The 14,992-nt window shown below is 43.3% G+C and overlaps 1 pseudogene; it reads left to right on the plus strand.

Moving 5' to 3' along the window:
* The first annotated feature begins 2,647 nt into the window (after positions 1-2,647).
* LOC125532983 lies at positions 2,648-11,809 on the plus strand (annotated as a pseudogene).
* The last annotated feature ends 3,183 nt before the right edge of the window (positions 11,810-14,992 follow it).

A 14,992-nucleotide genomic window follows, 5' to 3' on the forward strand; every position in this document is an offset into this window, starting at 1 on the left:
GTTTGCGCACTTTTCCCCACAAGACTCGATCTCCTCCATTGGATTTCTCGCACTACATGGTGTTTGAGAAACAGATGACCGAGACACAGCCTTTCAGAAGCATTAACTCTTTACTTCGGGTGGACAGTTACACCTACTTTCCCTCTACATCTGCTAACCCACCACTGAAAGAGGTCACACAACATACTCAACTATGCCAGAGCCCATAATGGCTTGTGGCTGCACACGGAAGTTTCTAGCATGAATAATCATATGATCCCTTTGAGCCTAGGTGGCGAACCATAAGATGATCACACGGTATATCCCAGGGATCTCCTAGGACAACACTGGTATATCCCCAGGTGCCCGGGAAAGTCCACTGGTATATCCTCAGGGTGCCCCTACCAATCCACCCAGATGTGTATTAAAGTTGCCACCTTAAGTTGAACCATTAAATAAACAATCTCACATCATGGAATACACTCAAACTCAATCCACGTCTACGAGCATAGCATAGCAGTATAAGCATAACGTAGTAGTAACTCCCAAGGTTTGAATACATGACAATAGGTTCCTACCTCATCAACTACTTCCCAATACCCATATGTTATCAAACCCTAACCATGCAATGTTTGAGGGTTGAAACTAATGCATAAAAACTGGGTAATGAAAAATATGATTAGAGTGTGAACTTGCCTTGTACAATTGACGAAGATGATTCGCACTCATAAGTCCCAATAGTTCTATTCGTCACGCTCCGGTCAATCTATCGTAAGCAAGCAATAGTAACCACACATAAGCAATCACTCAAAAGATCGGAAAGAACGAAGAAGACAATTCAGAAAACATCAAAACCAAGCAAACAATAAAAACTATCTATTTATTATAACATTCCAAAATTTAGAATTTTGGGATGTTACAATGAAGCATAAACAGATACAAAGACAATGAGCGGACATATGTCCTCTGCACGAGTAAGATACACACAGACAATATCGAGACACAACGGATAATCACACTGGAAAAGAGCAACGTTATGCAAGACGAAAACTATGCCAAGACAGAGGAAAACAAAAAAGAACAAACATATGTTAGGTCAATAATTGCAGGTTGTAGCTACATTGAATGAGGTCCACCCACAATATCGGCGGGCGTTGGCTTCATGTGCAGAAGATCTTGTTGAATCAAAACTGGAAATCCAGTTTTGTACCTAGCTGATCTAATATGTTTCTGAATGATATGTCTTCATGTTGCGCCTGCTAAATAAATAGCAAGATTTCTTCATGTCTTTTCCAGTTCCTATGAGGTACATCAGAACCTTGAAATTCATTAATCAATGATATAAACAACTGTCCTTGCTTGTTCGTGACACAGTAAAGTGGTAGTTCTACCCATTGCTTTTATATGAGACCAACATGTGAAGCAACTTTTCCCGCAAAAAAACATGTGTAGCAAATTTGACATGTATGTCTCCTTCATTTGCTGAGGAGACATTGATCAAGGGTGATGGGCATCACCAATGATTTAGTAGCGGCAAATGTCAGGAATGAGATACATAAATTTTTTTGCATCGGAGAGGATCACTAACTGCATGTTGCGTCCCTACTTCATCTGGTTCTCCTTTGTGTTTCCCTTGAGTACTGACTTTTTGCAAAAACACTGTGCACTCTTACAATCTGATAGCTGGTAGCAGACTTGACTGCTTTCCCTCATTGATCACTATGTTGGTTCACTTTGGATCTTGGCAGTTGGTGTGTCAAGAGAAGTAGTTGTCTAGTTTTTTTTGTAGTAACTTCAACCTTTTGTTCTGGTTTGTTCTGCGGCAAAGTATGGTTTCTCCACACCGTTTGGTGACGAAGGATTGCAATCATGTGTTTTTTGCATTGATTGCTCAACCGATGTTATTCTAGTGAGTTTTAATTCTAATTGCTATTTGTTAAACGTTGTCTTGCGTTTCAAGTATATGATAGTTAGAGATATTCTTTTAATGTAGCATTTATCTTTCTATCTCTTCTCCCTGTATCACAATTGTATTTCTCCTAGTCGTTTCCAACGACCAGATTCTTGTAACACCACGAGACGTCTCTCGTTTGAGATCAATACAATATAAACGTGTCTCTCCCTGTATGGAGAGTAGAGACACTTCCATCCTCTTCTACATGGTATACAGAGCTACCCTCTTCCACCTCGCCTAGCTTCTTCCACCTTCCTCCACCTTATTTCGACTACGTCGACCTCCAGCTCTGATATCACCTCTGGCCTCAACAACAACGTCTCAGAACCTCTCACTAGATCCAACTATGTCCTTTGGCGTGCCCAATCGCGCTCCCAGGTCATGGGGGCTGGCCTCTTTGGATACATAGATCAAACCATTGCCAAATCTCCCAAAACCATCACCAGCAAAAACTCCGAGGGAAAAGATCAGGTTATGACAAATCCTGCTTATGTTCCTTGGTTAATTCAAGATCAACAGATCGTAGCCTACCTCTTGCCCGACCTCTCCAAGGAGGTGTTGGTTCAGGTTGCATCTTTGGAAACTTCGCATGCAATCTGGATAGTGCTTGCCAACATGTTTTCTGCCTAATCCTAATCATGCCATAACCACATCCGCATAGCCCTCACCACTGCTCAAAGAGGTACCCAATATGTTGCTACCTATTTCGGTCAGATGCGTGCCCTTTCTGACGAGCTTGGGGCAGCCGGTAAACCCATCCAGGACGATGAGCTCGTGTCCCACATCATCTCCGGTCTTGACATGGACTACCAACCTATTATCTATGCCCTTGATGTCCGTGTTGAACCTGTCATAGTTGAAGAACTCTTCAGCATGGTAGCCACCTTTGATCAGCGCGTTGAGATGTTCCAGGGCATGGGAGTCGGTGCCTTCAAGTCATCTGCAAATGCCGCCTCTCGCAACCATGGTGGTGGCCAGTCCAAGGGCTACCGCGGGTATCCCACCAGAGGAGAGGGTGGCGGCGGCCACTACTTTAATGGCGGCCAAGGTGGTGGCGAACCTCGCCGCAATGGTGGTCACGGCGGCGGAGGCCACTACTCCAACAGTGGTGGCGGCGGCCACTACTCCAATGGTGGTGGCGGTGGCAACTACTCCAATGTTGGTGGTGGCAGCCACTATGGTGGCAATGGTGGTGGTCACTACGGTGGCAACCACAACAACTATGGCGACGACAATGGAGGCTACAACGGTGACCGATCCTTCAACACCAACAATAGGGGAGGCCACGACTACAAAAACAATTTTCGTGGGTATGATGAATACAAAGGAAAGTGTCAAATCTATAAAAAAAACTAATCATATAGCAAAAGAGTGCAATTGGCATTATGCTGGGGACAATTCCCAGAAGAAAAAGAAGGTTGCGGCCGCAGCAAATACCTCCTACGGAGTAGATACCAATTGCTATGTTGATTCCGGTGCCTCCGACCACATCACACATCAGCTCGAGAAGGTCACCATGCATGAAAAATACCATGGTCATGATCAAGTTCACAATGTCGATGGTACAGGTATGGAGATCAACCATATTGGTCATTCAATTATTCATTCCCCACATAGAGATATTCATCTAAACAATATTTTGCATTGTACTACTTCATCCAAAAATCTCCTCTCTGTTCATCGCATTGGTCTTGACAATCATGTTTTTCTAGAATTTCACCCATTCTTTTTTATCAAGGATCAGGTCACGAGGCAAATCCTCTATCGAGGTAGATGCGTGGATGGACTTTACCCGTTGATTCCCCAAGTTAGCAGATTCAATAGACAAATGTGTAGTGCCATCAAATTATCTTAGGAGAGATGACATGCTCGTTTAGGCCACCCTTCGTATTCCATTGTTCAACAAATTCTTAGCAAAAATAAACTCCCGGTTGTTGGGGAGCATAATCCTGAAACTATTTGTGATTCTTGTCAAAGAGCAAAAAGTCATCAATTGCCTTACCCTGTCTCCAATAGTGTTTCTATCAAACCGTTGCAACTTATATTTTCTCATGTGTGGGGCCCCGCTCCTCTTTTGTTGGAAAACATGCTTATTAAGTCAGCTTTACTGATGACTTTAGCAAATATACATGGATCTATCTTCTTAAGAAAAGATCAGATGTGTTTCAAATCTTTCTCAATTTTCAAGCTCTTGTTGAAAGGAAATTTGATAGCAAAATTATTGTTGTTCAGTCCGACTGGGGTGGTGAATATGAAAAGTTAAACTCTTTTTCCAGAAATTAGGTATATCTCACCATGTTTCATGTCCCCATGCACACCAACAGAATGGTTCTGTAGAACACAAACATAGACATATTGTTGAAGTACGTCTTTCTTTGCTCACTGCCGCCTCCATGCCATTAATGTTTTGGGACAAAGCTTGTCTTATTGTGGTTCATCTCATCAATATGTTGCCTAGTCGTGTCATCAACAATGACACTCCTACTGAACGTCTTTTCCACACCAAACCCGACTATACTCCTCTTCATATTTTTGGGTATGCATGTTGGCCCAACCTTCGTCCCTATAACAATAGAAAACTCATGTTTCATTCCAAACAATGTGTTTTTCTTGGGTACAGTGCGCAACACAAAGGGGTCAAATGTCTAGATGTCTCCACTGGTCGAGTTTATATTTCTCATGATGTTGTCTTTGATGAAACCCAATTTACCTTTGCCAAACTTCATCCCAATGCCGGAGCCCTCCTTCACAAAGAAATCCTTCTTTTTACCTTCTCATCTTACCAGTGTTGATAGTGGGGAAGAAAATAGTTGTGTTGATCAATATTTTCCTAACCTCCTAATGGTTTGCATGAGTATTTTGTTTTAGAAAGTAACAGAGAAGAAAATGGTGCAAAAAGTGTTCAAAACAATGTGGAAAATCAAGCTACAGAACAACATTGTATGTGCACGGACTCCCCTGGTGGATCTCCATCGGGATCCTCCTATCCTGCCATGTGATTTTTCCCGTGATCCCCCCAAGTGACGGTGCCAGATGGGTCAGGCGTGGCAGATGAATCTACTGCTTGCTCCCCGCCCGGCTTCACGCGTTCGCATCTGGTTGCCCAGCCCGAAGGCTCCACGTCTTCACCTGTCGGGCCCTTCACTACACCGAGCAGTGCCGAGCCCACCACTTCTGCACCTGCGTCTCGTCGACGCGCGGAACCGGCCGACCGGCCCGCTCCCAATGCCCGACATGCTGGCGCGAGATCTGCTGTTGCGGCGGATTCACTGCTGTACACGCCTGGATCTACTGCGTCTGACTCTCCCGTGGCCACACCTACACATCCACGTACAAGGCTGCAACAGGGAGTCATTAATAGAATTAATTACAGAAATATTTCCAAATATGTCTTAACATATTTGATAGGTGAATCTACTGAACCCGAGACTTTGGGTGAAGCTCTTGGGGATGCACGTTGAAAGCATGCAATGGAGGAAGAATATTCTGCCTTGCAATGCAATAAGACGTGGCACTTGGTTACTCATCGTGAAGGTATCAATTTAATTGACTGCAAATAGGTCTATAGGATTAAGAGAAAATCAGGTGGTAAAATTGATCGTTTCAAAGCAAGATTAGTGCAAAAGGTTTTAAGCAATGTCATGGTATTGACTAGAGGATACTTTCAGTCCTGTTGTCATGGCTGCATCTATTTGTCTTGTACTCTCTATTGTTATTTCCAGGGGTGGAGTCTCAGATAGCTTGACGTGCAGAACACATTTCTTCATGGTGTTCTGGAAGAGGAGGTGTACATGAAACAACCTCCTGGGTTTGAGGATAAAAATGTGCCCTCTCATGTCAGCTTGACAAGGCTTTGTATGGACTTAAGCAAGTGCCTAGAGAAAGGTACTCTCAATTGAGTATGAAACTACAAGTACTTGGGTTTGTTCCATCAAAATCTGACACCTCTTCATTTACAACAAGTTTCACACTACTATCTTTGTTCTCATATATCTTGACGACATCATTATGACTAGTTCATCCAATGATACAGTAACTGCTTTATTAAAAGATCTTAGAACATATTTTGCCTTAAAAGATTTGGGAGACTTCATTATTTTTTGGGCATTGAAGTAAAGAAAACTGAGCATGGCATTCACTTATCACAAGGAAAGTATATGACTGATCAGTTAAGCAGAATTGGCATGCAGGGCTGCAAACCTTCTCCAACTCTCTTGTCCAGCTCATAACCACTAACCCTGACAGAAGGAGAGCCTTTAAACCAGGAAGATAGTACCAGTTACAGGAGTACAGTTGGAGCACTTCAATATTTGACTCTTACTCGACCTGACATTTCCTTTGCAGTCAATAAAGTTTGTCAGTTCTTGCATGCACCAAGCATAGCTCACTGGCAGTGGCGGAGCGAGCGCCCAGCGACCCTGGGTAGTTGCCCGGGCTCGTTGGCACTCCGACGGCAACAGTGGTCGTACCATAATACATAAAACTGCTCGATACGGAGTGGATTTACCCAGGCAAAACTGGATTAGGCCTCCTTCACAGCCCAGCCCAGTTATTTACTTGAACGTCCCAATCACTCCAGCCCACTAGAAAAAAAAGAATACCATCTATCGCTTCGCTCCAGCACACGAGGCAACAGGGAATACCATCGATCGCTCCAGAGTCCAGACAGTTCTCGGCTTCTCGCGTACTCGCGTCTCTTCGGTTTCTCCCAAGTGCGGCAGGGACTTGAAGGCGAGGCGGCGATCTGGGGCTGCGCGAGCGGCAGGCCGACGGCGAGCCGGCAATGGCCACGGTCGTCCCCTCCTTTGGCCCTTCCTCTCCTGAAGGCTGAGGCAGTTCCTTTCCTTCGACTTCCGGTAAGATCGCGTACTTAATAACTGATTTGGGTTGAGATAATGAGATTGATGTACTTAGGGCTTATTTTAGGAACTTTTGATTAGGGATGATTATGACCAAAGTCCAAAGAGAAAATCTATTTGTTAGCTGTTGGAAACTCCAGAAACTGTAAGTTCATTAGACTGACAAACTAGTATGCAGGTTGCAGACTCTTTCCTCTAGTAATTTTAAGAAATATTTCACCAATTTCACTTTGGCAACATCAAGAAATACTTGATAATCTGATACATGTAGTTGATGCAAGTAGCTTTGTTATTGTACTGTACTATGAACTTGTAATTAACCCATATTCTTATTTGTGTAAAAACTAACTTCAGATTTTTTTACTCACTAAATTTCAGAGATGAGGAGGTTTTTGGTTAAGAGAGCAAGGACTGAAAATATGGATATGTGTAACCTAAAGTAGAAGTAGAGCAAAGGACTGAAAATGTGAATGATGCGTAGCCTGAAATAGAAGTAGAGCCACCAGCGCCTAACGTTGCCAATGAATTTAATCCAAATGCAATTGAGCGCGATCCGGGAAAGAGGAAACAAATTTGTGAGTATCCTCCTGATATTCAAGACCAAGTGAGGAGAGCATATATATTGAAGGGTCCAATGCAACCAGATTTGAATAAATACCATCGTACTGAATTTGGAAGTTCGCGTTCCTCAAGAGCATTTTCCAAATCTTGGTATAAAAGGTACGACTGGATAGAATACGGTGAGTGGAAGATTGTAGCTTATTGTTTTTATTGTTTTCTCTTTAAGCAACCCGGAAGGGCTGAGCACTTTGGTTATGAAGTTTTCACAAAAGAAGGATTTACAGATTGGAAGCATGCATCTAAAGGCTTCAAAGATCATATTGGTGGTCATGGTAGTAAGCACAACTCTTGCGTCAAGCATTATGATGATTATAATAATCAGAGACAAAGTGTGGCAAGTAACTTTGCTAGATCAAGCAAGGAATCATAAGAAATGTATAAGATTCGTTTAACTTGTTCTATAAGTTGTTCAAGATATCTCATTGCACAAGGCTTGGCATTCCGTGGACATGATGAATCAGCTACTTCTCTAAACAAGGGAAACTTTAGAGAGATGATAGATTTGGAAAAAACTAAGAATGAACAAGTCAGAGATGCTTTTAACCGTGGTGGCAGAAATTGCACAATGACATCTGGTGACATTCAAAAGGAGCTTGCAATGTGTTGTGCACATGAAGTTAGAAAGAAGATCATGGCAGAGCTTGGTGAAAAACAATTCTCGGTGCTTATTGATGAATTACGTGATATATCTGTGAAAGAGCAAATGGCTGTGATGTTGAGGTTAGTAGTTTCACTTTTATTTTGTTGTTTGTTTGTCATTTATTCTCTATGCAACCAACTGACATTATTGTGTTTTTCTATAGGTTTTTGAATGGCAAAGGGAGGGTTGTGGAAAGATTCCTTGCTTTGCATCATGTCAAAGATACGACGTCCGAGTCACTAAAGGATGCTCTTTATGGCATTCTTGATCATTATAAGTTATCAATTTCAAGGATACGGGGTCAAGGATATGATGGGGCTTCAAATATGAGAGGTGAATTTAATGGTTTGCAGAAAAAGATCATAGATGAAAACCCATATGCTTTCTATGTTCATTGCTATGCTCACCGTCTGCAATTGGTGGTTGTGTCTGTTGCTAGTAGTTGCTCATCTATTCATGATTTCTTTGAGTACATCTCCTTGATTGTGACTACAACAACAACATCTTGCAAGAGAAGGGATGCATTGACCGAGGCACAACACCAAGATATTCTGGATAGACTTGAGAGTGGTGAGATATCTACTGGAAGGGGCTTGCACCAATCATCTACTCTTGCTAGACCGGGGGATACTAGATGGGGTTCACATCATACTACCTTACTTCGTTTGGATCAAATGTGGTCCTCCGTGTTAAAGGTGCCTAGTACAGTTGATGAATATGGACGTGGACCATCTCAAGCAGCAGGTTTGATAGAAAAAATGGAGAGCTTTAAATTTGTTTTCATTCTGAAGCTTATGTTGAAGTTATTTGGCATCACAAATGAGCTTTCAAAAGTCTTGCAAAGAAAAGATCTCAATATTGTTCTGGCCATGGAATTAGTTAATGATGTCAAGGCTCGGTTGGCAACGTTCAGAGAGAGTGGTTGGGATAATTTATTTGGTGATGTCCAAGAATTTTGTGGTGCTAATAGTATTCTAGTACCAAATATGGACGAAGTAATACCAGTTCATGGTCGTTCAAGGAGAGAAGGCAGAACTGTTACTAATCTTCACCATTACCGTGCAGAGATTTTTTATGTTGCTATTGACAAAATTTGTGTGGAGATGGATCACCGCTTTAGTGAAGAAGCAAATTGTGTGCTTGATTGCTTCTCATGTCTTGACCCCAAGGACTCTTTCTCCAAGTTCAATGTTGATAAACTTGCTCGTCTTGCTGAAATTTATCATGAAGACTTCTCTAATGATGATCGTGGAACAATAAGAGAGCAGCTCCTCACTTATATAAGTCAAGTGAAAAGGCATGCTTCTTTTTCTACTTGTGATGATGTTCAAAGTTTGGCCGTGAAGATGGTTGAAACTAAGGAAAATCTGGTATTTTCATTGGTATACAAACTTATTGAGTTGGCTTTGATATTGCCGGTGTCAACTGCATCTGTTGAGAGAGCATTTTCAGCAATGAAGATTATCAAGAATAAATTGCGTAGCAACATCAACAACGAACGGTTCAACGACTTGATGATATGTTACACCGAGCGGGAGTTATTCAAGTCAGTTAATGATAAAGATATTATTCGAACATTTACAGCAATGAAGTCTCGGAAAGGACATTTGCCTCGTGATTTTCTTTAGCACAATATTGGTATGTTCCATCTAACCTTTTCTATTGTTACAAGCTCTCTGTTTTGAATAAATAAACAAATCACAACACTGAATTTTTGTGAATAACAAATCAATTTTCTTATCCTGCAGTGTCTTCTAGGTTATATTGATGGTGTCATGGTGATTTAGACGGCTACACTTTCGTTGGCAAGATGGCTAGTTTGGCTGATTGGCTCTATGCTTCGGTTGGATTCCGTGTCTTTTGTTGTCAAGTCACAACTTCATTTGCTCTCTGAAATGGAATATTGATATATTAGTTCGCTTAAATATTACATTTTTTCTGACTGTTATGTTCGTATTTTCACTTCAATATTAATGTGGATTTGTGCTTTGCAAGTTTGATGCATAGTATATATATATTGTCTACCCGGTACGAAATTTTTTATTTGCATGTTAGACATTCAGGCTTAAGTTTGCCCGGACTTCATAAAAGTTCTGGCTCCGCCCCTGCTCACTAGACAGCAGCAAAGCATATTTTGAGGTATGTGAAGAAAACAGTGAGTGTTGGTCTCGCCATTAACAGATCCTCCTCTACTCGCATTAGTGTGTTTTCCGATGCGGATTGGGCTGGTTGCTTGGATGATAGACGTTCAACAGAGGGATTTGCCATCTTTTACGGGCCTATTTTAATTTCATGGTGCGCAAAAAAATAAGCTACTGTTTCCAGGTCTAGCACCAAAGTAGAGTATAAAGCATTGGGCTAATGCTACAACTGAAATCATTTGGGTGCAAGTCTTGTTAAATGAACTTGGAGTGTCATATGTTCAAATTCCTATACTTTGGGGTGATAACCTTGGTGCAACTTATTTGCCAGCTAATCATGTATTTCATGCCAGAACTAAACACATTGAGATAGATTTTCACTTTGTCAGAGAAAGAGTTGCAAACAAAGAATTGGAAATCAGATTCATTCCTTTCAGAGATCAGCTTGCAGATGGGTTTACAAAGGCACTACCTACAAGAAGCCTACAGGAGTTTAAGCGTAATATTAACTTGTGCAGTTGTGATTAAGGGAGAGTGTTAAACGTTGTCTTGCGTTTCAAGTATATGATAGTTAGAGATATTCTTTTAATGTAGCATTTATCTTTCTATCTCTTCTCCCTGTATCACGATTGTATTTCTCCTGGTTGTTTACAACGACCAGAATCTTGTAACGCCACGAGACGTCTCTCGTTCGATATCAATACAATATAAATGCGGCTCTCCCTGTATGGAGAGTAGAGACGCTTCCATCCTTTTCTACACTATCAACGAGTGGTTATTGTTGTATTTGATGCATTGTATCGTGACTGCGTCTGCAAGTGCCTTCCACTTACTGGCTGCTTAGTTCAACTTCAAACTTCGGCCAGTGGGAACAATCATTGGAAGAAGACGACCAGAAAGGTTTTCGGTGTAAATATTATTAGAGGTGGTTAGTTGTCAAGTAGTCCTTATTTGGTACCGGCTACAACTTTACTTGATAAGGATCATATATTAGACACTCTTTTGGGTGTATTTCTCAATACAAAACATCCAACTTATGCATTCACCTATATAACAAGCACACTATGAGTGTGAGAACCAATACTCATAGTGTAATAGTTTACTCAGGAAAAGGTCTGTCACCCTGGTCTGTAAATAAAGCCAAAGTACTAGCACAAACAAGAATCAATATAGAAAGGGTAAAACAAAGGTCAACGAGGGAAACAACGCAAATAATCCCAAAGAAAAAGCAAATATAAGTAGCAGCAAGCAAGCTAAACAGATAGCTTTGGGCCACCATTGTTGGATATCAAGGTCGTCCATCTCCTTGCATCTAGTGAGTGGCCGCCATTGTTGGGTAGGATATGAAGTTGGAGGTATGATAGTACTGAGCAGGCTCTACCTCAAAGTTGGTTACATGCTGACATGATTCTGCTATATATGTGTAGCATTATTTACTGTCAAACTTGTGGCTAGGGAGAAGGTACTAAAAGTTTGTTTTGTTGATTTTTTTATTTGAAAAGAAGGGTCCCGTCACCCCCGGCCTCTACACCTACGTTGAATGAGGTCCACTCGCAAGATCGACATGTACGGACACTGGCTTCATGTGTAGAAGATCTTTCTCAATCAAAACCAAAAATTCACTTTTGTAGTTAGCTGATCCGATATATTTTGAATGATATGTCTTTTTATTGCGTCTGCTTAGTAAATAGCGAGGTTTCTTCCGATATTTGCCCCCTCCTACAAAGTACATTGTAACTTCAAAATTCATTGACTGACGAGATAAACAATCGTCCTTACTTTGCTGGTGAGACAGTAAAGCGCCAGGCCACCACGGCACTCATTTTTTATATGCGACCAAGACGTGAAGCAACTTTGACACGTATGTCACCTCTTTTTGCTATGGATAGAATAGGGGTGTCGAGGGGTTGCGGACGGTGATGGGCAGCATCGATGATTTAGTGGATGACAAATGTTGGGAATGAGATACATCAAAAACTTTTGCCAAAGAAAATGCCGATGGTCTAGCTACCCAAACAGATAAACAAGCGGTGTCCCTGTGTAACCTAGTACCGATCTATTGTCAACTGGAGTACCGACTTTGCTGCGACACCACTACCTCCTCGTACGTAGCTACGATAATTGGTAGCAAGGTTGACCTCTTGCCGCGAGGTTGGACGGGAACCACCGACTCATGTGTGCAGCTGTGTGAACTGGCAGTGCAGCTGAGCTGGAGAACTTGGTGGTGGAAACCATGAAGTATCGGGCCAGCTAGGCATCAAGACTGGTGTGTCTGCCATAGCACTAGCGGACACAATAAACCAGGAGCAATCGCGGCCACTGCGAAACTCAAGCTGCCGCAACGCAAATCAACACTGCTCCGTGACCGGTTATATCATCCTAACCGTCGAGCTATGACTTGGTTGGTAGTTCCCATGGTTCACTTAATCCTCACTAAGATTACAAAGTGTCACCTTACATGGTGGTGGGATGTAAAGTGTTGATGTTTGTATCACCCCACGTCAAGAGTCAATAACATCTCTCTCAGACAAAAATAATAACTAGAAATTGTTTGGTGAAAAATTAAGGTCGTTAAATCATAACGTTGTTCCTTGTGTTTTCTCTTTTGCAAGAAAATTTTCGATGTATTCATCATCTGCCATGGCAGTGCAAAGAACACCAGAAATCTCTCAAAAAAAAGAACACCAGAAATGACAAAATTATGTACATGTCCCTATACCACATAGCTACGACTACAAGCGTCGCAGCAAGGTAAAGGCGTGCCGCCGTCATTGCCCCTCCCTCACCAGAGCCGGGTCAAACTTATTGTAGTAGACAGTCGGGAAGTCGTCGTTCTGCTAAAGCCACATAGGGCCAGCGCACCAGAACAGCAACCATCTTCGATGAAGAGAAGTGTAGGTCGAGACGAACCAACCTATAGACACACACAAAAAGAAAAACAAACATTGGATCCAAAAAGATCCACTGTAGACAAGCACTGTAATCTCGTGAGATTCACCGGAGACATACCTTCATACGCCCTCCGATGATGCTAGATGCATCGTCGAAATAGAGGCTACACGGGAGAACCTTATTCCTCTTCAGGGTGCTTCCATCGCCTCATCTTCTTGAGCAAGACACAAACCCAAAACAAACTCACAAAAACACCTAAAAAGGAAGCAAGATCCCTTCCGCCGGCAAAGGCTGGGGTCCACTGAGCCTCCATGGCACTAGGGCCACATCGGAGACGAGGCAGACCGGCGACTGCACCAGCGGTTCGCGGGAAGAACCCTAAGCTCTTATCTTGGAGAGGAGGCGGCGGCAGATGCGTTCGCAAAAGATTTTCCTTCAACATGTTGTTGGTGTGTTATTACGTATACTAAAAATAAAACCATCAATGGTGGAATCTAGGGATCGACTTCTATTTTTTTTCTAACTACAATGGAATGTGGCCAATGTACGGCCACCGACGCCTCGCGACCATGCCGCCACCTTCACCTTCCCTACGAGCCTGGGGTCAAGGCCTTCTTCCGGGACTCTACTACATGGGTTCTTGGCGACGACAAGACCTGCCTCTTCTGGGAGGACCATTGGCTGGATGGCTTTTTTATCGTCGACCTCGCGTCCTAGCTTTCGACACTTGTCCCATGGCGACGCAGATGCCACCAGCTCGTCTGTGAGGGCCTCCACCAGCGCACTTGGATCGGCACATCCGCGCTGCTCTAGGTCCCCAAGCCACTATCGAGTACGGTGAGCTTTGGCGCCGGATTCAGGGGATCAACCTCGCCCCACGCCCGGACACGAACGTGTGGCGATGGACTACCTCTGGCACTTACACCGCCGAGTCCGCCTACCTCCACCCGTTTCACGGCTCCACGTAAACCTCCGTCTGGGGCCTTATCTGGAAACACTGGGCCCCTCTAAACGTCAAATTCTTCCTCTGGCTGGCCTCCCAAAACCGATGTTGTGCCGCCGATCGGCTGGTCCGACATGGCCTCGATCACGAGCCCTCTTCCATCATCTGTTCCCAGGAGGATCAAACCCTACAACACCTTCTTGTTGGCTGCATGATTTCGCGGATTTCCTGGGCGCGACTACCTCTGCTGCCGCCGGACGGCTCCACTAGCTTCTTCGATTGGTGGACCACGGCAGCCGTGACCTGCACCCCGAGCCTCCGGCATGGACTGGGCTCCCTCATCACCATCTCAGCCTGGCTAATCTAGAAGCATCGAAATTCCTGCATCTTCGACGGTGAGACGCCCTCGCTCAGCCGAACGTCGAGGCTGTCAATGAGGAGGCAAGGCGTTGGGCAAGCGCCCGCGTCACTGACTTAGACAACATCTTACATGTAACCTGAGCTTGTGTACTTGGGGCTGAGCACCCCCTCTCCCCTCTGCTCATCGGCACCCTAATCACCACCTGACTGTGTATGGTGTGTGGGATTGCCCGACTGTTGTATTCTTTTCGCCTTCTATCAATGCAAAGATGCGCGCCTAGCGTATTCATGAAAAAAAGTGTGGCCAATGTACAGGCCGTGGGATGTTTTGCCTGTGTGTATTTTTCAAACAACGGCAAAATCCTTGTCCTTTTCATTAATTAAAATAGAAAAGTCTGAATAAAGAGAAGTCACCGCGACCGATGGGATTGTTTGATGTAGTGGCAAAAGTGGTGAACCAGGGTTGTAGGAAATGAAGGAGCATATACTAGTGGCAGTTATGAGGGAAGGGAGCATCACGGCATTGGTAGTTCGGTCGGATAATTCTATCTGACAAAAGAGGCCTAAATTAGTTGATTCGGATTTTCAGCATACTGACTCGCT

The sequence above is a fragment of the Triticum urartu genome, chromosome 1 (assembly GCF_003073215.2).
Source record: "Triticum urartu cultivar G1812 chromosome 1, Tu2.1, whole genome shotgun sequence".
NCBI lineage: Eukaryota > Viridiplantae > Streptophyta > Magnoliopsida > Poales > Poaceae > Triticum > Triticum urartu.